Source organism: Macaca mulatta, chromosome 19, assembly GCF_049350105.2.
Source record: "Macaca mulatta isolate MMU2019108-1 chromosome 19, T2T-MMU8v2.0, whole genome shotgun sequence".
In the NCBI taxonomy this organism is placed as follows: Eukaryota; Metazoa; Chordata; class Mammalia; order Primates; family Cercopithecidae; genus Macaca; species Macaca mulatta.
In genome coordinates, this window is record NC_133424.1 from 38,743,656 (window position 1) to 38,766,199 (window position 22,544).

Sequence of the window (22,544 nt, forward strand, 5' to 3'; positions counted from 1 at the left end):
AATATATCTTCACAAAAGAACTAGCAAGAAACTTTATGAGAAACTGCTTTGTGACGTGTGCATTCATCTCACAGAGTTAAACTTTTCTTTTGATGGCACAGATTGGAAACACTGTTTTTGTAGAATCTGCTAAGGGATATTTTGGTGTGCTTTGAGGCCTATGTTGAATATGGAAATATCTTTAGATGAAAACTAGAAGGAAGCTCTCTCAGAAACTGCTTTGTGATGTTTGTGTTCATCTCATAGAGTTAAACCTTGGCTTTGATTGAGCGGTTTGGAAACACTGTTTTTGTAGAATCTGTGCAGGGATATTTCTGATAGCTATGAGGCCCATCGTGAGAAAGGATATCTCTTCAGATAAAAATTAGAAAGAAGCTTCCTGGAAACCTGTTTTTTGACGTGTGCATTTACCTCACAGTGTTAAGCCTTTGTTTTTATTGAGCAGTTTGTAGACTGTTTTTGTAGAATGTGTGAAGCAATATTTGGGAGTGCTTTGAGGCCTATGGTGAAAAAGGAAGTATCCTCAGACACAAACTAGACATAAGCTATCTGAGAAACTGATTTGTGATGTGAGCATTCATCTCACAGATTTAAACCTTTCTTTTGACTGAGCAGTTTGAACACACTGTGTTTGTAGAATCTATGAAGGGATATTTCAGAGTGCATTGTTGTCTATGTAGATAAAGGAAATATTTACAGATGAAAACTAGAAGGAAGCTTTCTCAGAAACTGCTTTGTGATGTGAGCATTCATCACACACGGGTAAAATTTTCTTCAGTTTGAGCAGTTTGGAGACACTGCTTTTTTAGAATCTGTGAAGGGATATTTCAGAGTGCTCTGAGACCTGTGGTGAAAAAGGAAATATCTTCCAACACAAATTAGAAAGAAGTTTTATGAGAACTTGCTTTGTGATGTGGGCATTTATCTCAAAGAGTTAAACTTCTGTTTTGACTGAGCGGTTTCTAAACTCTGTTGTTTTAGAGTCTGTGAAGCGATATTTGGGCATTCTTTGAGGCCTATGATGAAGAGGAAGAATCTTCAGATACAAACTAGACAGAAGCTGTCTGAGAAACTGCTTTGTGATGTGAGCATTAATCACAAAGAGGTAAACTTTTCTTTAGTTTGAGCAGTTTGGAAACACTGTTTTTGTAGAATCTGCAAAGGGATATTTCAGAATGCTTTGAGGCCTATGGTGAAAAAGGAAGTATGTTCAGATAAAAATTGCAAAGAAACTTTCTGAGAACCTGCTTTGTGATGTGTGCTTTCATCTCACACAGTTTAACCTTTATTTTGACTCAGCAATTTGGAAAACTCTGTTTGTAGAATCTATAAAGGGATATTTGGGAGCACATTGATGTCCATGGAGAGGAAGGAAATATTTTCAGATGAAAAGTAGAAGGAAGCTTTCTTAGAAACTGCTTTGGGATGTGATCATTCATCTCATAGAGTTAAACTTCATTTGATGGCACTGTTTGGAAATATTGTGTTTGTAGAATCTGTGAACGGATATTGGGGAGAACTTTGAGGTCTATGGAAAAAAAGGAAATATCTTCAGATGAAAACTAGAAGACAGTTTTCTCAGAAAATGCTTTGCAATGTGAGCATTCATCATACAGAAGTAAACTTTCCTTCAGTTGAGCCATTTGAAAACACTGTTTTTCCCCTTTCCGAGTCCAAGTGATTGATGTAAATGACGAGTTGATGGGTGCTGACGAGTTGATGGCTGAAGCACACCAACATGGCACAAGTATACATATGTAACAAACCTGCACGTTATGCACATGTACCCTAGAACTCAACGTATAATAATAAAAAAAAAGAAAAGAAAACACTGTTTTTGTAGATTCAGTGAAGGGATATTTGGGAGCTCTTTGAGTCCTGTGGTGTAAAGGGAAATACCTTCAGATATAAATTAGAAAGAATATTTCTGAGAACCTGTTTTCAGATGTGGGTATTCATCTCACAGATTTAAACCTTTGTTTTGATTGAGTAGTTTGTAAACTTCTGTTTTGAGACCTATGGTGAAAAAGGGAGTATCTTCACATAAAATCCAGACAGAAGCTGTCTGAGAAAATGCTATGTTATGTGAACATTCATCTCACAGAGCTAAATCTTTCTTTTGATTGAGCAGTTTGGAAACACTGTTTTTGTAGAATCTGTGAAGGGATACTTGGGAGCACATTGAGGCCTATGGAGATAAAGGAAATATATTCAATGAAAACTAGAAGGAAGCTTTCTCAAAAACTGCTTTGTGATGTGTGCATTCATCTCACAGAGTTAAACTTTACTTTGATGGTGCAGTTTGAAAACAATGCTTTTGTACAATTTGTGAAAGGATATTTCAGAGCGCTTTGAGGCCTAAGGTGAAAAAGGTAATATCTTAGGATAAAAATTAGAAAGAAGCTTTCTGAGAACCTACCATGTGATATGTGCATTCATCTCACAGAGTTATACCTTCATTTTGATTGAGCAGTTTGTAAACTCTGTTTTTGTGGAATCTGTGAAACGATAAATGGGAGCACTTTGAGGCCTATGGTGAAAAATGAAGTATCCACAGATACAAACTAGACAGAAGCAGTTTGAGGAACTGTTTGTGATGTGAGCATTCATCTCACAGAGTTAAACCTTTGTTTTGAATGAGCAGTTTGTAAACTCTGTTTTTGTAGAATCTGAGAAGGGATATTTGGGAGCGCTTTGAGGCCTATGGTGAAAAAGCAAGTATCTTCAGATACAATCTAGACAGAAACTGTCTGAGAAACTGCTTTGTGATGTGAGCATTCATCCAACCAGATTAAACCTTTCTTTCGATTGAGCAGTTTGGAAACACAGTGTTTGTAGAATCTACAAAGGGATATTTGGGAGCACATTGAGGTCTATGGAGAAAAAGAAATTTTTTTCAGATGAAAACTAGAAGGAAGCTTTCTCAGAAACTGCTTTTTTTTTTCCTTTTTAACCACAGGACTCAAAACCCTCCATAATATCCCTTTGCAGTTTCTACAAAAATAGGGTTTCCAAACTGCGCTATGAAAAGAAAGATTTAACTCTGTGAGTTGAACGCTCATATCACAAAGAAGTTTCTCAAACAGCTTCTGTATACCTTGTATCTGAAGATAATTCCTTTTTCACCATAGACCTCAAAGAGTTCCCAAATATCACTTCACACATTGTACAAAAGCAGAGTTTCCTAAATGCTCAAAAGAAAGGTTTAACTCTGTGAGATGAATGCATACATCACATAGCATTTTTTGAGAAAGTTTCCTTCTAGTTTTCATCTGAAGATATTTCCTTTTTCTCCATAGGCCTCAATGCACTCCCAAATATCGCTTCACAGATTCTACAAAAATAGAATTTTGAAAATGCTCAAAAAAAAGAAAAGTTTAATTCTGTGAGAAGAATGCAAGTATCAAAAAGCAATTTCTCAGAGTTCTTCTGTTTAGTTTCTATCTGAAGATACTTCCTTTATCAACATAGGCCTCAAATCACTCCCAAATATTGCTTCACGGATTCTACAATAACAGAGTTTACAAACCACTCATTCAAAACAAAGGTTTAACTCTGTGAGATGAATTCACACATCACAAAGCAGTTTCTGAGAATGCCTCTTTCTAATTTTTATCTGAAGATATATATTTTTTTCACCATAGGCCTCAAAGTGCCCTGAAATATCCCTTGGCACATTCTACAAAAACAGTGTTTCCAAACTGTGCCATCAAAAGAAAGGTTTAACTCTGTGAGATGAATGAACACATCACAAACCACTTTCTGAGAAAGATTTCTTCTAGTTTTCATCTGAAGATATTTCCTTTCTCTGCATAGATCTTAGTGGGCTCCCAAATATCCCTTTGTACATTTGACAAACACGATATTTCCAAATTGCTCAGTCAAAACTAAGTTTTAACTCTGTGAGATGAATGCTCACACCACAAAGCAGTTTCTCAGACAACTTCTTTCTAGTTTGTATATGAAAACACTTCATTTTTCAATATAAGCCTTAAAGCACTACCAAATATCAGTTTGCACATTCTACAAAAACAGAGTTTTTAACCGCTGAATCAAAGCAAAGCTTTTGCTCTGTGAGAAGAATGCACACATCACAAAGCAAGTTCTCAGAAAGTTTCTTTCTAATTCTTATCTGAAGATATTTCCTTTCTCACCATCATCCTCAAAGCACTTGAAATTATCCATTCACAATTTCTACAAAAACATGGCTTTCAAACTGCACCATCAAAGAGAGTTTTAATTCTGTGAGATGAATACACACGTCACAAATCAGTTTCTGAGAAAGCTACAAACCGCTGAATCAAAACAAAGGTTTAACTCAGTGAGATGAATGGCCACATCCCAAAGCAGTTTCTGAGAAAGCTACAAACCGCTGAATCAAAACAAAGGTTTAATTCTGTGAGATGAATGGCCACATCACAAAGCAGTTTCTGAGGGAGCTTCCTTCGAGTTTTTCCTTTTTTAACACAGGCCTCAAAGAGCACTGAAATAGCTCTTCACAGATTTTATAAAAACAGTGTTTTATAAAAACTGCATCGTCAAAAGAAATGTTTAACTCTTTGAGATGAATGCACAAATCACAAAACAGTTTCTGGGAAAGTTTCTTTCAAGTTTTTATTTGTAGATATTTCCTTTCTTACCATAGGCCTCAATGCGATCCCATATATCCCTTTGCAGATTTTACAAAATCATTGTTTCCAAACTGGCCAATGGAAAGAAAGGTTTAACTCTGTGAGATGAATGCATACATCACAAAGCAATTTCTGAGAAAGCTTCTTTATAGTTTTCATCTGAAGGTATTTCCTTTTTCTCCATAGACCTCAATGCCCTCCCAAATATCCCTTCACAGATACTAGAAAAACAGTGTATCCAAACTGCTCAGTCAAAGGCTATATTTAACTCTGTGAGATTAATACTAACATCACAAAGCAATTTCTCAGACAACTTCTGTCCAGTTTATATCTGAGGATACTTCCTTTTCACCATAGGCTTCAAAGCACTTCCAAATATCGCTTTGCACATTCTACAAAAACAGAGTTTACAAACCGCTCAAGCAAAACAAAGCTTTCACTCTGTGAGATGAATGCACACATAACAAAGCAGGTTTTCAAAAAGCTTCTTTCTAATTCTTATCTGAATATATTTCCTTTTTCACCATATGCTGCAAAGTGCTCCAAAATATGCCTATACTGATTCTACAAAAACAGTGTTTCCAAACTGCACCATCAAAAGAAAGGTTTAACTCTGTATGAAGAATGCACACATCGGAAAGCAGGTTCTCAGATAGCTTCCTTCTAGTTTTCATTTGAAGATATTTCCTTTTTATCCATAGACCTCATTCACTTCCAAATGTCCCTAAGCACATTCTACAAAAATATTGTTTCCAAACTGCTCAATCAAAACAAAGATTTAACTCTGTGGGATGAATGCACACATCACAAAGCAGTTTCTGAGAGAGTTTCCCTCTAGTTTTCATCTGAAGATATTTCCTTTTTCAACATAAGCCTCAAAGTGCACTGATATATCCCTTCGCAAATTCTATAAAAACATTATTTCCAACCTGATCAATCCAAAGAAAGACTTTACACTGTGAGATGGATGCACACATCACAAAGCAGTTTCTGAGAAATCTTCTTTCTAGTTTTCATCTGATGATATTTCCCTTTTCTCTGTAGATCACAATGCACTCCCAAATATCCCTTCACAGGTTCTACAAAAACAGTGTTTCTAAATTGCTCAATAAAAAGAAATGTTTAACTCAGTGTGCTGAATGCTCACATCACAAAACAGTTTCTCAGACAGCTTCTGTCCAGTTTATATCTGAGGATACTTCCTTTTTCACCATGGCTTCAAAGCACTCCCAAGCATCACCTTGCACATTCTACAAAAACAGAGTTTACAAACCACTCAAGCAAAACAAAGCTTTCATTCTGTGAGATGAATTCACACATCACAAAGCAGGTTTTCAAAAAGCTTTTTTTGAAATCTCATCTGAAGATATTTCCTTTGTCAACATAGACCTCAAAGTGATCCAAAATATCCCTGTGCAGGTTCTACAAAAACAGTGTTTTCAAACTGTGATATCAAAGGAAGGCTTAATTCTGTGAGATGAATGCACATATGAGAAAGCAGATTCTGAGAAAGCTTCCTTCTAGTTTTCATCTGAAGATATTTCCTATTTCTCCATAGGCTTCATTGTGATCTGAAATATACCTTCACAGATTCTACAAAAACAGTGTTTCCAAACTGCTCAATCAAAAGAAAGTTTTAACTCTGGGAGATGAATGCTCACATCACAAGGCAGTTTCTCAGACAACTTCTGGCTAGTTTGTATCTGAAGATATTTCTTTTTCACCATAGGCCTCAAAGTGCTCCCAAATATTGCTTTGCAGATTCTACAGATTTTACAAAGCTCACAATCAAAACAAATCTTTTTGTCTGTGAGATGAATGTAGACATCACAAAGCTGGTTCTCAGAAAGCTTCTTTCTAATCCTTATCTGAAGATATTTCCTTTTGCACCCTAGGCCTCACAGTGCTCTGAAATATCCCTTCACAGATTCTACAAAAACTGGTTTTCCATACAGCACCATCAAAAGAAAGGTGTAACTCTTTGAGATGAATACAGACATAACAAAGCAGTTTCTGAGAGAGCTTCCTTCTAGTTTTCATCTGAAGATATTTCCTTTTCACCATAGTCCTCAATGCACTCCCGTATATCCAACTGTAGATTTTACAAAAACATTGTTTCCAAAATAGCCAATCAAAAGAAAGCTTTAACAATGTGAGATGAATGCACACATCCAAAGCAGTGTCTGAGAAATGTTGCTTCTAGTTTTCATCTGAAGATATTTCCTTTCTCTCAATAGACCTCAATGCACTCCCAAATATCCCTTCACAGATACTACAAAAACTGTTTTTCCAAACTGCTCAATCAAAATAAAGTTTTAACTCTGTCAGGTGAATGCTAACATCACAAAGCAGTTTCTCAGGGAGCTTCTGTCTAGTTTGTATCTGAGGATACTTCCTTTTTCAGGCTATGCCCCAAAGTGCTCCCAAATATCGCTTCACAGAGTCTACAAAAACAGAGCTTACAAACCACTCAATCAAAACAAAGTTTAACACTGTGAGATGAATGCAAATATCACAATAAAGGAACTCAGAAAACTTCTTTCTAATTTTTATCTGAAGACTTTCCTTTTTCTCCATCGGCCTCAAAGAGCTCCGAAAATGCCCTTAGCACATTCTAAAAAAAGCAGTGTTTCCAAACTGTACCATCAAAAGAAAGGTTTAACTCTGAGATGAATGCACAAATCACTAAACAGTTTCTGGGAAAGCTTCTTTCTAGTTTTTATTTGAAGATATTTTCTATTTCACCAAAGGCCTCAATGCACTCGAAATATCCTTTCACAGATTCTACAAAAACATTATTTCCAACCTGATCAATCAAAAAAAAGGTTTAACTCTGTGAGATAAATGCACACACCATGAAGCAGTTTCTGAGAAAGCTTCCTTCTAGTTTTCATCTGAACATATTTCCTTTTCCTCCGTAGACCTCAATGCACTCCCAAATATCCCATTGCTGACTCTACAAAAACAGTGTTTCCAAACTACTCAAACAAATGTTTAACTCTGTGAGATGAATGTTCACATCACAAACAGTTTCTCAGACAGCTTCTCTCTAGTGTGTATCTGAAGATACTTCCTTTTTCACCAAAGGTCTCAAAGCACTCCCAAATATCCTTTCACAGATTCTACAAAAACAGAGTTTGCAAACCGCTCAATCAAAAATAAAAATAAAAATAAAAAAAGATTTAACTCTATGAGATGAATGCACACATCACAAAGCAGGTTCTCAGAAAACTTCTTTCTAATTTTTATCTGATGGCAATTCCTTTTTCACCATAGGCCTCAAAGAGATCTGAAATATCCCTGCACATGTTCTACAAAAACAGTGTTTCCAAACTGTGCCATCAAAAGAAAAGTTTAATTATGTGAGATAAATGTACATATCACCAAGCAGTTTCTGACAAAGCTTCCTTCTAGTTTTCATCTGAAAATATTTCCTTTTTCTCCATAGACCTCAATGCACTCCCAAATATTCTTTCAAAGATTCCACAAACACGGTGTTTCCAAACTGCTCAATCAAAAGAAATGTTTAACTCTGTGAGATGAATGCTCACAAACTGCTCAATCAAAACAAAATTTAACTCTTTGAAATGAATGAACACATCACAAAGCAGTTTCTGAGAAAGCCTCCTTTCAGTTTTCATCTGAAGATATTTCCTTTTTCACCATTGGCCTCGGTGCATTCCCATACATCCCTTTTCAGATTTTACAAAACATTGTTTCTAATCTGGTCAATCAAAACAAAGGTTTAACAATGTGAGATAAATGCACACATCACAAAGCAGTTTCTGAGAAAGCTTCCGTCTAGTTTTCATCTGAATATATTTCCTTTTTCAGCATAGGCCTCAATGCACTCCAATATATCCCTTTGAAGCATTTACAGAAATGTTTCTTCCAAACTGGCAAATCAAAAGAAAATTTAACTCTGCAAGATGAATGCATACATCGGAAAGCAGTTTCTGAGAATACTTCCTTCTATAGGCCTCAAAAAGCACCGAAAAATCCCTACACAGATTCTACAAAAATAATGTCTCCAAACTGTGCCATCAAATGAAAGATTTAACTCTGAGAGATGAACGCTCACATCACAAAGCAGTTTCTCAGACAGCTTCTGTCTAGTTTCTATCTGAAGATACTTTCTTTTTCTCCATAGACCTCATAGCCATCCCAAATATCGCTTCACATATCCTACAAAGCAGTTTCTGGGAAAGCATCCTTCTAGTTTTCATCTGAAGATATTTCATTTATCTCCATAGACATCCATGTGCTCCCAAATATCCCATTGCAGATTCTACAAAAACAGTGTTTCCAAACTGTGTCATCAAAATAAACGTTCAACTCTGTGAGATGAATGCACAAATCACAAAACAGTTTCTGAGTAAACTTCTTTCTACTTTTTATTTTAAGATATTTCCTTTTTCGGCCTGGTGCGGTGGTTCAAGCCTGTAATCCCAGAACTTTGTGTGGCCAAGGCGGGCGGATCACAAGGTCAGGAGATTGAGACCATCCTGGCTAACATGGTGAAACCCCGTCTCTACTAAAAATACAAAAACTAGCTGGGCGAGGTGGCAGGGGCCTGTAGCCCCAGCTACTCAGGAGGCTGAGGCAGTTGAATGGCGTAAACCCAGGAGGCGGAGCTTGCAGTGAGCCGAGATTGCACCACTGCACTCCAGCCTGGGTGACAGAGCAAGATTCTGTCTCAAAAAATAATAAAAATAAAAAAAAGATATTTCCTTTTTCACCACAGGCCTCAATCTACTGCTGTATATCCCTTTGCAGACTTTATAGAAATGTGGATTCCAAAGTAGCCAATCAAAAGAAAGTTTTAACTCTGTGTGATGAATGCACACATTACAAAGCAGCATCTGAGAATGTTTACTTCTAGTTTTCATCTCAAGATATTTCCTTTTTGTCTGTAGACCTGCTTGTGCTCCAAAATATCCCTTTGCAGTTCTACAAAAACAGTTTTTCCAAACTGCTCAATCAAAGGAATGGTTGATCTCCATGAGATGAATGCTCACATCACAAAGCAGTTTTTCAGAAAGCTTCTGTCTAGATTGTATCTGAAGATACTTCCTTTTACATCATAGGCCTCAAAGTGCTCCAAAATATCACTTCACAGATTCTAGAAAAACAGAGCTTAAAAACCACTCAATCATAGCAAAGGTTTGACACTGTGAGATGAATGGACACATCACAAAGCAGTTTCTGAGAAAGCTTCCTTCTAGTTTTCATCTGAAGATATTGCCTTTTTCCAAATAGGCCTCAAAGTGCACCGAAATATCCCTTCACAGATTCTACAAAAACAGTGTTTCCAAACTGTTCCATCAAAAGAAAGGTTTAACTCTGTGAGATGAATGCATAATTCACAAAATAGTTTCTGAGAAAGCATCTTTTTAGTTTTTATTTGAAGATATTTCCTTTTTCACCATTGGCCTCAATGCTTTCCCATATATCTCTTTGCAGATTTTACAGAAACATTGATTCCAAACTGGCCAATCAAAAGAAAGTTTTAAGTCTATGAGATGAATGCACGCACCACAAAGCGGTTTCTGAGGAAGTTTCTTTCTAGTTATCATCTGAAGATACTTCCTTTTTTCCTAGACCTTAATGTGCTCCCAAATATGCCTTCACAGATTCCACAAAAAGCAGTGTTTCCAAACTGATCGTTCAAAAGAAATGCTTAAATCTGTGGGATGAATGCACACATCACAAAGCAGTTTCTCAGACAGCCTCTGTCTAGTTTGTATCTGAAGATACTTCCTTTTCCACTACAGGCCTCAAAGAACTCCCAAATATCATTATGCAGATTCTACAAAAGCAGAGTTTGCAAACCCCTCACTTAAAAGAAACGTTTAACTCTATGAGATGAATACACACATCATAGAGCAGGTTCTCAGAAAGCTTCTTTCTCATTTGTATCTGAAGATATTTTGCTTTTCACAATAGGCCTCATAACATCTGGAATATTCTTTCCCAGATACTAAAGCAACAGTGTTTCCAAACTGCACCTTCAAAAGAAAGGTTTAACTCTGTGAGATGAATGCACACATCACAAAGTACTTTCTGAGAAAGCTTCCTTCTAGTTTTCATCTGAAGGTATTGCCTTTTTCTGCATAGACCTCAGGACACTCCCAAATATCCCTTCACAGATTCTACAAAAACAGTGTTTCAAAACTACTCAGTCAATAGAAAGGTTTAACTCTGTGAGGTGAATGTTAACATCACAAAGCAGTTTCTCAGACAACTTCTGTCTAGTTTGTGTCAGAGGATTATTCATTTCTCACTTTTGGCTTCAAAGCGTTCCCAAATATCACTTCACAGATTCTACAAAACCAGAGTTTACAAACTGCTCAATCAAAACAAAGGTTTTACTCTGTGAGATGAATGGATACATCGCTAAGCAGTTTCTGAGAAAGTTTCCTTCTAATTTTCATCTGAAGATATTTCGTTTTTCAACAACGGACTCAAAGAGCACCGAAATATCCCTTCGCAGATTCTACAAAAACAATGCTTCCAAACTGTGTCATGAAAAGTAAGATTTATATCTGTGAGGTGAATGCACAAATCACAAAACAGTTTCTGAGAAAGCTTCTTTCTATTTTTTATTTGAAGATATTTCCTTTCTCACCATAGACCTCAAGGTGCTCCCATGTATCCCTTGAGAGATGTTACAAAAACATTGTTTCCAAACTGGCCAATCCAAAGAAAATTTTAACTCTGTAGGATGAATGAACACATCACAAAGTAGGTTCTGAGAAATTTTCCTTCTAGTTTTCATCTGAAGATATTTCCTTTTTCTCCATAGATCTCAATGCACTCCCAAATATCCCTTCACAGATTCTACAAAAACATTATTTCCAAAGGCTCTATCAAGAGAAATGTTTAACTCTGTGAGATGAATGCCCACATCACAAAGGAATTTCTCAGACAGATTCTGTCCAGTGTGTATCTGAGGATATTTCCTTTTTCACCATAGTCCTCAAAGCGTTTCCAAATATCACTTCATGGATTCTACAAAAACAGAGTTTACGAACCACTCAATTGAAACAAAGGTTTAACTCTGTGAGATGATTTCACACATTACAAAGCAAATTCTCAGAAAGCTTCTTTCTAATTTTTATCTGAAGATATTTCCTTTTTCCTCATTGGCTACACAGCCCTCCAAAATAGCCCTTGTCACATTGTACAAAAGCATGTTTCCAAACTGTGCCATCAAAAGAAAGGTTTAATTCTGTGAGAGGAATGCACGTGTCACAAAGCAGTTTCTCAGAAAGCTTCCTTCCAGTTTTCATCTGAAAATATTCCCTTTTCTCTGCATACCTCAATGTGCTCCAAAATATCCTTTCGCATATTCTACAAAAACAGTGTTTCCAATCTTCTGCATTAAAACAAACGTTTTACTATCTGAGATGAATGCTCACATCCCAAAGCAGTTTCTCAGAAACCTTCTTTCCAGTATTTATCTGAACATATTTGCTTTTTCACCACAGGCGTCAATGAGCTCCCAAATATCCCTTCTCAGATTATACAAAAGCAGTATTTCTGAATTGCTCAATCAAAAGAAAGGTTTACCTCTGTGAGATGAATGCACACAGCACAAAGCAGGTTCTCAGAAAGCTTCTTTCTAGTTTTTTTCTGATGATATTTCTTTTTCACCATAGGCTTCAATCTGCTCCAAAATTTCCCTTTGCAGATTCTGCTAAAATAGTGTTTCCAAACTACTCAATAAAAAGGAAGGTTAAAATTTGTGTAATGCATGCACATATTACACAACAGTTTCTCAGGAAGCTTATTCCTAGTTTTCATCTGAAGATATTTCTTTTTTCACCATATGACTCTATGTGCTCCTAAATATCTCTTTGCAGATTGTGCAAAAACAGTGTTTCAAAACTGCTTTATCAAAAGAAAGGTTTAACTGTCTGAGGTGAATACATGCATCACAAAGCAGGTTCTCAGAAAGGTTCTATCTAGTTTTCATCTGAAGATTCTTCCTGTTTTTCACCATAGGATCAAAATGTCCATTCACAAATTCTACCAAAAGAGTGTTGCCAACCTGCTGAATCAAAATAAGGTTTTAGCTCTGTGAGATGCATCCATACATCACAAAGCAGTTTCACAGATAGCTTCCTTCTGGTTTTTATCTGGGCATATTCTGTTTTTCACCATAGGCTTCTATAAGCTCCCAAATGTGTCCTGGCAGATTCTACCTAAAGAGTGTTTCAAACCTGCTGTGTTAAAAGAAAGGTTTAAAGAAAGGTTTAAATCTGTGAGATAAATCCACACATCACAAATAAATTTCACAGATAGATTATTTCTAGTTTTTACCTTTGGATATTTAGTTTTTCACCATAGGTTCAAAAGGCTCCCAAATGTCCCTTCAAAAATTCTTCAAAAAGAGTATTTCTCACCTGCAGAATCATAAAAAGGCTTAACTCTGTGTGATGAATCCACACATCACAAAACAGTTTTACAGATAACTTCTTTCTAGTTTTTATCTGTGGATATTCAGTTTTTCAAAATAGGCCTCTGTAGGCTTCCAAATGTCCCTTCCAAGTTTCAATTGAAAGAGTGTTTCCTACCTGCTGATTAAAAAGAAAGGTTTAACTGTGAGATGAATCCACCCTTCAGAAAGCAGTTGCACAGACAGCTTGTTTCTAATTTTTATCTGGAGATAATCGGTTTGGGATATAATGGGCTCTAAAATGTCCTGGCGCAGATTCTACCTAAAGCCTGTTTCAGACCTGCTGAATCAAAATAAAGGTTTAACTCTGTGAGATGAGTACAGACATAGCAAATCGGTTTCACAGATAGGTTATTTCTAGTTTTTATCTGGGGATATTCAGTTTTCATCACAGGCTTCAAAGGGCTCCAAAATGTCCCTTCACGGATTCTATTCAAAGGGTGTATCCAACCTTCTGATTCAAAAGAAATTTTAACTCTGTGAATTGAAGTTTCGCAACAAAAATCAGTTTCACAGAAAGCTTCTTTCCAGTTTTTATATGGGGAAATTTGGTTTTACACCATAGGCCTCAATAGACTCCAAAATGACCTTTCGCAGATTCTACAAAAAGAGTGTTTCCACCCTGCTGAATCAAAAGTAAGGTTTAATCTGTGAGATGAATCCACACATCACAAAGCTGTTTCAAAACAGTTTCTTTCTAGTTTTCCTCTGGAGATATTCGATTTTACACCTTAGGCCTCCATTGTCTCCAAAATGTCCCTTCACATATTCTACCAAAGACTGTTTCCAACCTGCTGAATCAAAAGAAAGGTTTAACTCTGTGAGATGAATCCACACAACAAAAGCAGTTTCAAAGATAGCTTCTTTCTAGTTTTAATCTTGGAATATTCTGCTTTTCACTACAGGCCTCAAAGTGCTCCCGAATGTCCCTTTGCAGTTTCTTTTAATACGAAGCCTGCAACCTGGTGAATCAAAAGCAAGGTTTAACTCGGCGCATTGAATCCACACATCAGAAAGCACTTTCACAGATGGCTTCTTTCTACTTTTCATCTGAGGATATTCGTTTTTCACCATAGGCCTCTAAGGAAGTTCAAATATCCCTTTGGAGATTTTACCTAAACAGAGGTTCAAACCTGCTGAATCAAAAGAAAGGTTTAACTCTTTGAGATAATGCACATGTCACAAAGAAGTTTCACAGATAGCTTCTTTCTAGTTTGTATCTGGGGATATTTGGTTTTTCAAGATAGGCCTCTATGGGCTCCCAAGTGTTCCTTAACAGATACTACCTAAAGAGTGTTTCCAGACTGCTGAATCAAAAGAAACAGTCAACTCTGTGAGATGAATCCGAACATCCCAAAGTAGTTTCACCGATGGTTTATTTCTAGTTTGTATGTCGGGGTATTTGGTTTTTCATCACAGGCCACAGAGGGCTCCCAAATGTTCCTTTGCAGATTCTACAAAAAGAATGTTTGCAACCTGCCTAATGAAAACAAATGTTTAACACTGTGAGATGAATCCACTCATGACAAAGCAGTTTCTCAGATAGTTTCTTCCTAGTTTTTATCGTGCATATTCAGTTTTTCACCAAAGGACTCTGAGCTCTCAAATATCCCTTCAGAGATTCTAGCAAAAGAGAGTTTTAAACCTGCAGAGTCAAAAAGAAATGTTTAACTCTGTGAGGTGAATTCACACAACACCAAGAATTTTTACAGATAGCATCTTTCTAGTTTTTTATCCGGGGATAGTTTTCACCATAGGCCTCTATAAGAATCAAAAATGGGCCGGGCGCGGTGGCTCAAGCCTGTAATCCCAGCACTTGGGAGGCCGAGGTGGGCGGATCACAAGGTCAGGAGATCGAGACCACAGTGAAACCCCGTCTCTACTAAAAATACAAAAAATTAGCCGGGCGCGGTGGCGGGCGCCTGTAGTCCTAGCTACTCAGGAGGCTGAGGCAGGAGAATGGCGTGAACCCAGGAGACGGAGCTTGCAGTGAGCCGAGATCGCGCCACTGCACTCCAGCCTGGGCAACAGCGTGAGACTCCATCTCAAAAAAAAAAAAAAAAAAAAAAAGAATCAAAAATGTCCCATCACAGATTCTACCAAAAGAGAGTTTTTAACCTGCTGCAACAAAGGAAAGGTTTATCTCTGTGAGATGAACCCAAACATCACAAAGCAGTTTCACAGACAGATAGCTTCTTTCGAGTTTTTATCTGGAGATATTCAGTTTTTCACCATAGGCCACTGCAGGCTCAAAAATGTCCCTTCACACATTCTACAAAAAGAGTGCTTCAACCTGTTGAATAAAAAAAAAAGGTTTAACTATGTGAATTGAATCCACACATCACAAAACAGTTTCACAGATAGCTTCTTTTTGGTTTTCATCTGGGGATATTCAGTTTTTCACCATAGTCCTCAATGGAATCCAAAATGACCCTTTGCAGATTCCATCAGAAGAGTGTTTCCAACCTGCTGAATCAAAAGAAAGTTTTATCTCTGTGAGATGAATCCAGACATCACAATGCATTTTAGCAGATGGCTTCTCTCCATTTTTTATTTAGGGATATTTGGTTTTTCAGCAAAGGCCTCAAAGGGCTCCCAATGTTCCTTCACAGATGCTACCAACAGAATATTTCCAACCTGCTGAATAATAATTAAAAAAAAATGGTTTAACTCCATGAGATAAATCCACACATCACAAAGCAGTTTCACAGATAGCTTCTTCATAGTTTTTATCTGGGGATATTTGGTTTATCACCACAGGCCTCAAAGGGCTCCAAAATGACCCTTTGTAGATTCTACCAAAACACTGCTTCCAACCTGAGGAATCAAAAGAAAGATTTAACTCTGTTATATGAATCTACACATCACAAAACAGTTTCACAGATAGCTTCTTCCTAGTTATTATCTTGGAATATTCTCCTTCTTTTGAGTTTTATTCTGGGGATATTTAGTTTTTCACTACCAGCCTCAAGAAGCTCCCAAATGTCTTTTTGGAGATTCTATTAAAAGAATGTTTGCAACCTTCAGAATAAAAAGAAATGTTTCACTCTGAGATGAATCCATGCATCAGAAAGAAGTTTGACAAATAGTTTCTTTTGAGTTTTTATCCAAGGATATTCAGTTTTTCACCACAGGCCTCTATGGGTTTTCAAATATCCCTTCACAGATTCTATCTAAAAAGTGATTCAAACCTGATGAATTAAAAGAAACATTGAACTCTTTGAGAAGAATGCACACACAACAAAGAATTTTCACAGGTAGTTGCTTTATAGTTTTTATCTGGGGATATTTGAATTTTCATTATAGGCCTCTATGAACTCCCAAATGTCCCTTCATGGATCCTACCTAAAGAGTGTTTCACACCTGCTCTATCAAAAGTTGGTTTAACTCTGTGAGATGAACCCACCTGTCACAAAGCAGTTTCACAGATAGCTTCCTTCTAGATTTTATATGGGGATATTTTGATTTTCACTATAGGTTTCAGAGCCCGAAAATGTCCCTTCATGGATTCTATCAAAAGAGTGTTTCCAACCTGGTGAATCAAAAGAAACGTTTAACTCTGTGAGGTGAATTCACACATTGCAATGCAATTTCACAGATAGCTTCTTTCGAGTTTTTATCTGGGGATATTCTGTTTTTCACCATAGGCCTCTATGGGTTCCCCAAAGTCCCTTCGCAGATTTTATCAAAACAAAGGTTTAACTCTGTGAGATGAATCCACACATCACAAAACAGTTTCAGAGATGGCTTCTTTCTAGGTGTTATTGGAGGTTTTTCAGTTTTTCACCACCACAGGCCTCAAAATTCTCCCAAATGCCCCTTTGCAAATACCACAAAAACAGTGTTTCAAAACTGTTGAATCAAAAGAAAGGTTTAAATCAGTGAGATGAATCCACACATCACAAAGCAGTTTCACAGTTAGCTTCCCTTCAGTTTTTATCAGCAGATATTCAATTTTTAAACATAGGCCTTTATGGGCTCACAAATGTCCCTCCGCAGATTCTACCTAAGGAGCATTTTCAAACCTGCTGCACCAAAAGAAAGGTTTTGCTCTGTGAAATGAATCCACACATCACAAATGAGATTCACAGGTAGATTCATTCTATTTTTTATCTGGGGATATTTGGTTTTTCACCATAGGCGTCTATGGGCTCCCAAATGTCCCTTCGCAGATTCTATCAAAACAACATTTCTAATCTGTTGATGCAAAAAGTTTATCTTGTGAGATGAATCCACACATCACAAAGTAGTTTCACAGATAGCTGCTTTCCAGTTTTTACCTGTGGATATTCATTTTTACACCATAGATATCTATCTGCTCCCAAATGTCCTTTCGGAGGCTGTACCTAAAGACAGTGTCAAACATCCAATATCAAAAGAAAGGCTTAATTCTGTGAGATTAATCCACACATCACAAAGCCATTTCACTGATAGCTTATTTCTAATTTTTATCTGGGGATTTTCAATTTCTACTACAGACTTCAATGTTCTTTCAAATGTCCCTATGAAAATTCTACAAAAAGAGTGTTTCCAGCCTGCTGAATCAAAAGAAAAGTTTACCTCTGTGAGATGAATCCACGCATAACAAAACAGTTTCACTGATGGTGTATTTCTACTTTTTATCTTGGGACATTCAGTTTTTCACCATAGGACTCAATTGGCTCTGAAATGTACCTTTGTAGATTCTACCAAAACAGTGTTTCCAACTTGCTGAATCAAAAGAAAGGTTTAGCTCTGTGAGATGACCTCACACATCTCAAAGAAGTTTCAGACATAACTTCTTTCTAGTATTTTTCCGGGGATATGCAGTTTTTCACCATAGTCTTCTAATGCCAAAAAAAAAAAATGTCTCTTCACAGATTCTACCTAAAGAGTATTTCAAACAGACTCTATAAAAAAATTGTTAACCTCAGGGAGATGAATCCATACATCACAAAGCAGTTTCACAGACAGTTTCTTATAAGTTTTATCTGGGGATATACTGTTTTTCACCACAGGCCCTAAATGGCTCCCAAATGTAGCTTCGCAGATTCTACCAAAACAGTTTTTCCAATTGCTGAATCAAAAGAAAGGTTTAACTCTGTGAGATGAATCCACACAGCATAAAGCAGTTTTATAGCTAGCTTCTTTCTGGCTTTTATTTGGAGATATTTGGTTTTTCACCCTATGCCTTTATGGACTACCAAATGTCCCGTTACAGAGTCTCCCTAAAGAGTGTTTCAAACTTGCATAATCAAAAGAATGGTGGAACTCCGTAAGATGAATCCACACATCAGAAAACAGTTTCACAGATAGATTTCTTCTAGTTTTTATCTGGGGATATTCAGTTTTTCACCATAGGCCTTAAATGGCTCCCAAATGTCCCTTCACAGATTCTAAGAAAACAGTGCTTACAATTGCTGAATCAAGGGAAAAGTTTAACTCTGTGAGATGAATTCACACAGCACTAAGCAGTTTCATAGATAGATTCTTTCTAGTTTTTATATGGAGATTTGGTTTTTTCACCAGAGGCCTTTATATACTACCAAATGTCCCTTCGCAGATTCTCCCTAAAGAGTGTTTCAAACTCGCAAAAACAAAAGAATGGTATAACTCTGTAAGATGAATCCACACGTTATAAAACAGTTTCACAGAAATCTTCCTTCTAGTTTTCATCTGGAGATATTTTGGTTTTCACCACATGCCCCAAATGGCAGCCAAATGTCCCTTCACATATTCTACCTAAAGAGTGATTCAAACTTGCCCTATCAAAAGAAAAGTTTGATTCTGTGAGATAAATACACACATCACAAAGCAGTTTCACAGATAGCTTCTTTCCAGTTTTTATCTGTGGATACTTGGTTTTTCAACATAGGCCTCTTTGTTCTCCAAAATGTCCCTTCACAGATTCTACCAAAAGAGTGTTTCCAACTTGCTGAATCAAAAGAAACTTTTATCTTTGTGGTATTAATCCACACATCACAAAGCAGATTCACATAGTTTCTTTCGAGTTTTTATCTGGGGATACTCTGTTTTTCACCATAGGCCTCAAAGGACTCCCAAATATCCCTTCTCAGATTCTCAGGTTAAAAAGAATGCTTTTAACCTGTTGAATGAAAAGAAAGCTTTATTTCTGTGAGATGAATCCACACATTACTATGCAGTTTCACAGATAGTTTATTTGTAGTTTTTATCTGGGGATATTTGATAAATCACTGTAGGCTTCTGTGTTTTTCAAATATCCCTTCGCAGATTCTACAAAAAGAGTGTTTGCAACCTGGTGAATCATAAGAAAGGTTTAACTCTGTGGGCCTAATTCACACATCACAAAAGCAGTTTCAGAGATAGATCCTTGCTAGTTTTTATCTGGCGATATTCTCTTTTACACTATAGGCCTCAATGGGCTCCCAAATGTCCCTATGCAGAGTCCATGAAAAGAGTGTTTCCAACCTGTTGAATCAAAAGAAAGCTTTAACTCTGTGAGATGAATCCACATATCACAATACAGTTTCACAGATCGCTTCTTTCTAGTTTTTATCTGGGAATATTCAGTTTTTCATTATAGGCTTCTACAGTTTCCAAATGTCCCTTCCCAGATTCCACAAAGAGTATTGTCAATGTGGTGAATAAAAAGAAAGGGTTAACTCTGTGAACTGAATCCATACATCAAAAAGAAGTTTCACAGATCACTTCTTTCTAGGTTTTATCTGGGGATTTTCTGTTTTTCACCATAGGCCTCAATGGGCTCCCAAATGTCCCTTTGCAGATACTACAAAAAGAGTGTTTCCAACTTGTTGAAAGAAAAGAAAGTTTTCACACTGTGAGATGAATGCACACACCACAGAGAAGATTCACAGATAGCTTCTTCACAGTTCTTATCCGGGGTATTCTCTTTTTCACCATAGGCTTCTAGGGGTTCCAAAATGTCCCTTCATAGATTCTACAATAAGAGTGTGTCCAACATGCTAAATCAGAAGAAAGGTTTATCTCTGCGAGATGAATCCACACATCACAAAGGAGCTTCACTGATAGCTTATTTCTAGTTTTTATCTTGGGATATTAGGTTTTTCACCCTAGCCCTCAATGGGTCTTCAAATGTCTTTTTGCAGATTCTACCAAAATTTTTTTTTCAATCTGCTGAATCAAAAGACAAGTGTAATTATGTGGGATCAATGCACACATCAGAAAGCAGTTTCATAGATAGCTTCTCTCTAGTCTTTATATGGAGAAATACTGTTTTTCTCCATACTCCTCAAAGGCTTTTAAAATGTATCATCTCAGATTATAGAAAGAGTGTTTCCAATCTGCTGAGTCAAAAGAAAGGTGTAAATATGTGAGATTAATCCACACATGACAATGCAGTTTCACATATAGATTATTTCCGGTTTTTATCCTGGGATGTTTGGTTTTCACCATAGACCTGAATGGGCTTCCAAATATCCCTTTGCAGATTCTACAAAAAGAGTGACCCATACCTACTGAATCAAAAGAAAGGTTTACCTCTGTGAGGTGAATCCACACATCACAAACCCTTTCACTGATAGTTTCTTTCTATTTTTTATCTTGGGATGTTCAGTTTTTCACCCCAGGCTTCAATGGGCTCCAAAATGTCCCTTCACAGATTTTACCAAAAGAGTTTTCAATCTTCTGAATCAAAAGAAAGGTTTAATTCTGTGAGATCAATCCACACATCAAAAGGAAGTTTCAATGATACCTTCTTTCTAGCTTTTATCTGGGGATATTTGGTTTTTCACAATGGGCCTCAACGGGCTCTGAAAGTCCCTTCACAGTTTTTACCAAAAGAGTGTTTCCAATCTGCTGTATCAAAAGAAAGGTTTAACTCTATGATATGTATATACACATCACATAGCAGTTTTACGGGTTGCTTCTTCCTAGTTTTTATCTGAGGGTATTCAGATTTTCAACAGAGTCTGCAAGGGCTTCCAAATATCCCTTTGCAGATTCTACCAAAAGAGTATTTCCAATGTGGTGATCAAAAGAAAGGTTTTACTCTATGAGATGAATCCACACATCACTAGAAAGTTTCACAAATAGATTCTTTCTAGTTTTTATCTGCGGATATCCTGTTTTTCACTATAGGCCTCTATGGGCTCCCAAATGTCCCTTTACAGATTCTACCTAGGGAGTTTCAAACCTGCTGTATCAAAAGAAATGTCTAACTCTGTGCTATGAATCCACACATCACAAAGCAGTTTCACAGATAGATTCTTTCTAGTTTTTATTGGGGAATATTCAGTTTTTCACTACAGGCCTCACTGGGCTCCCATATGTCCCTTTGCAGATTCTACAAAAAGAGTGTTTCAAACCTGCTGTATCAAAAGAAAGGTTTATCTTTGTGAGATGTATCCAGACATCACAAAGAAGTTTCACAGACAGTTTCTTTCTAGTTTTTATCTGAGAATACACAGTTTTGCACCATAGGCTTCTATGGGCTCCTAAATGTCCTTTCACAGATTCTACCTAAGAAGTGTTTCACACCCGCTGTATCATAAGATAGTATAAACTTTGTGAGATAAATCCACACAACACAAAGCAGTTTCAGAGATAGCTTCTTTCTAGTTTTTGTCTGGGGATATTCTATTTCTCCCCATAGGCCTCAACGGGCTCCGAAATGTTTCTTTGCAGAAACTACCAAAGGAGTGTTTCCAGCCTGCTGAAACAAAATAAAGGTTTTACTCATAAAGGTGGATCCACACACCACTAGGCAGTTTCACACATTTTTTTTTTTTTTCTAGTTTGGGGATATTCGGTTTTTCACCATAGACCTCAATGGGTCTTAAATATCCCCTTGCAGATTTTACAAAAAGAGTGTTTTTAACCTGCTGAATGAAAAGAACAGTTATACTCTGTGAGATGAATCCACACATCACAATGCAGAATTACAGAAAGCTTCTTTCTAGCTTTTATTTCTGGATATTTGGTTTTTCACTACCGGCCTCAAAGGGCTCCCAAACATCCCTTTGCAGATTCTACCAAGACAGTGTTTCCCACCTACTGAATCAGGAAAAAAATTAACTCTGTGAGATGAATCATTTCACAGATAACTTCTTTCCACTTTTTTTCTGCAGGTATTCGGTGTTTCACCATAGGCCTCTATGGGCTCCCAAATGTCCCTTTGCAGTTCGACGTAAAGAGTGTTTCAAAGTTGCTGTGTCAAAAATAAAATTGAACTCTGTTAAATGAATTCACACATCACAAAGCAGTTTCACAGATAGCTTCCTTCTAATTTTTATCTGGGGATATTTTGTTTTTCACCCTGGGCCTCAGTGGTTTCTGAATATCCCTTTGCAGATTCTACCAAAGGAGCATTTCCAACGTGCTGAATAAAAAGAAAGGTTTTACACTATGAGATGAATCCACATATCACAAGGCAATTTCACAGATAGCTTCTTTCTTGTTTTTATCTGGGGATATTCAGTTTTTCACCATAGGTCTCTATGAGTTCCCAAATG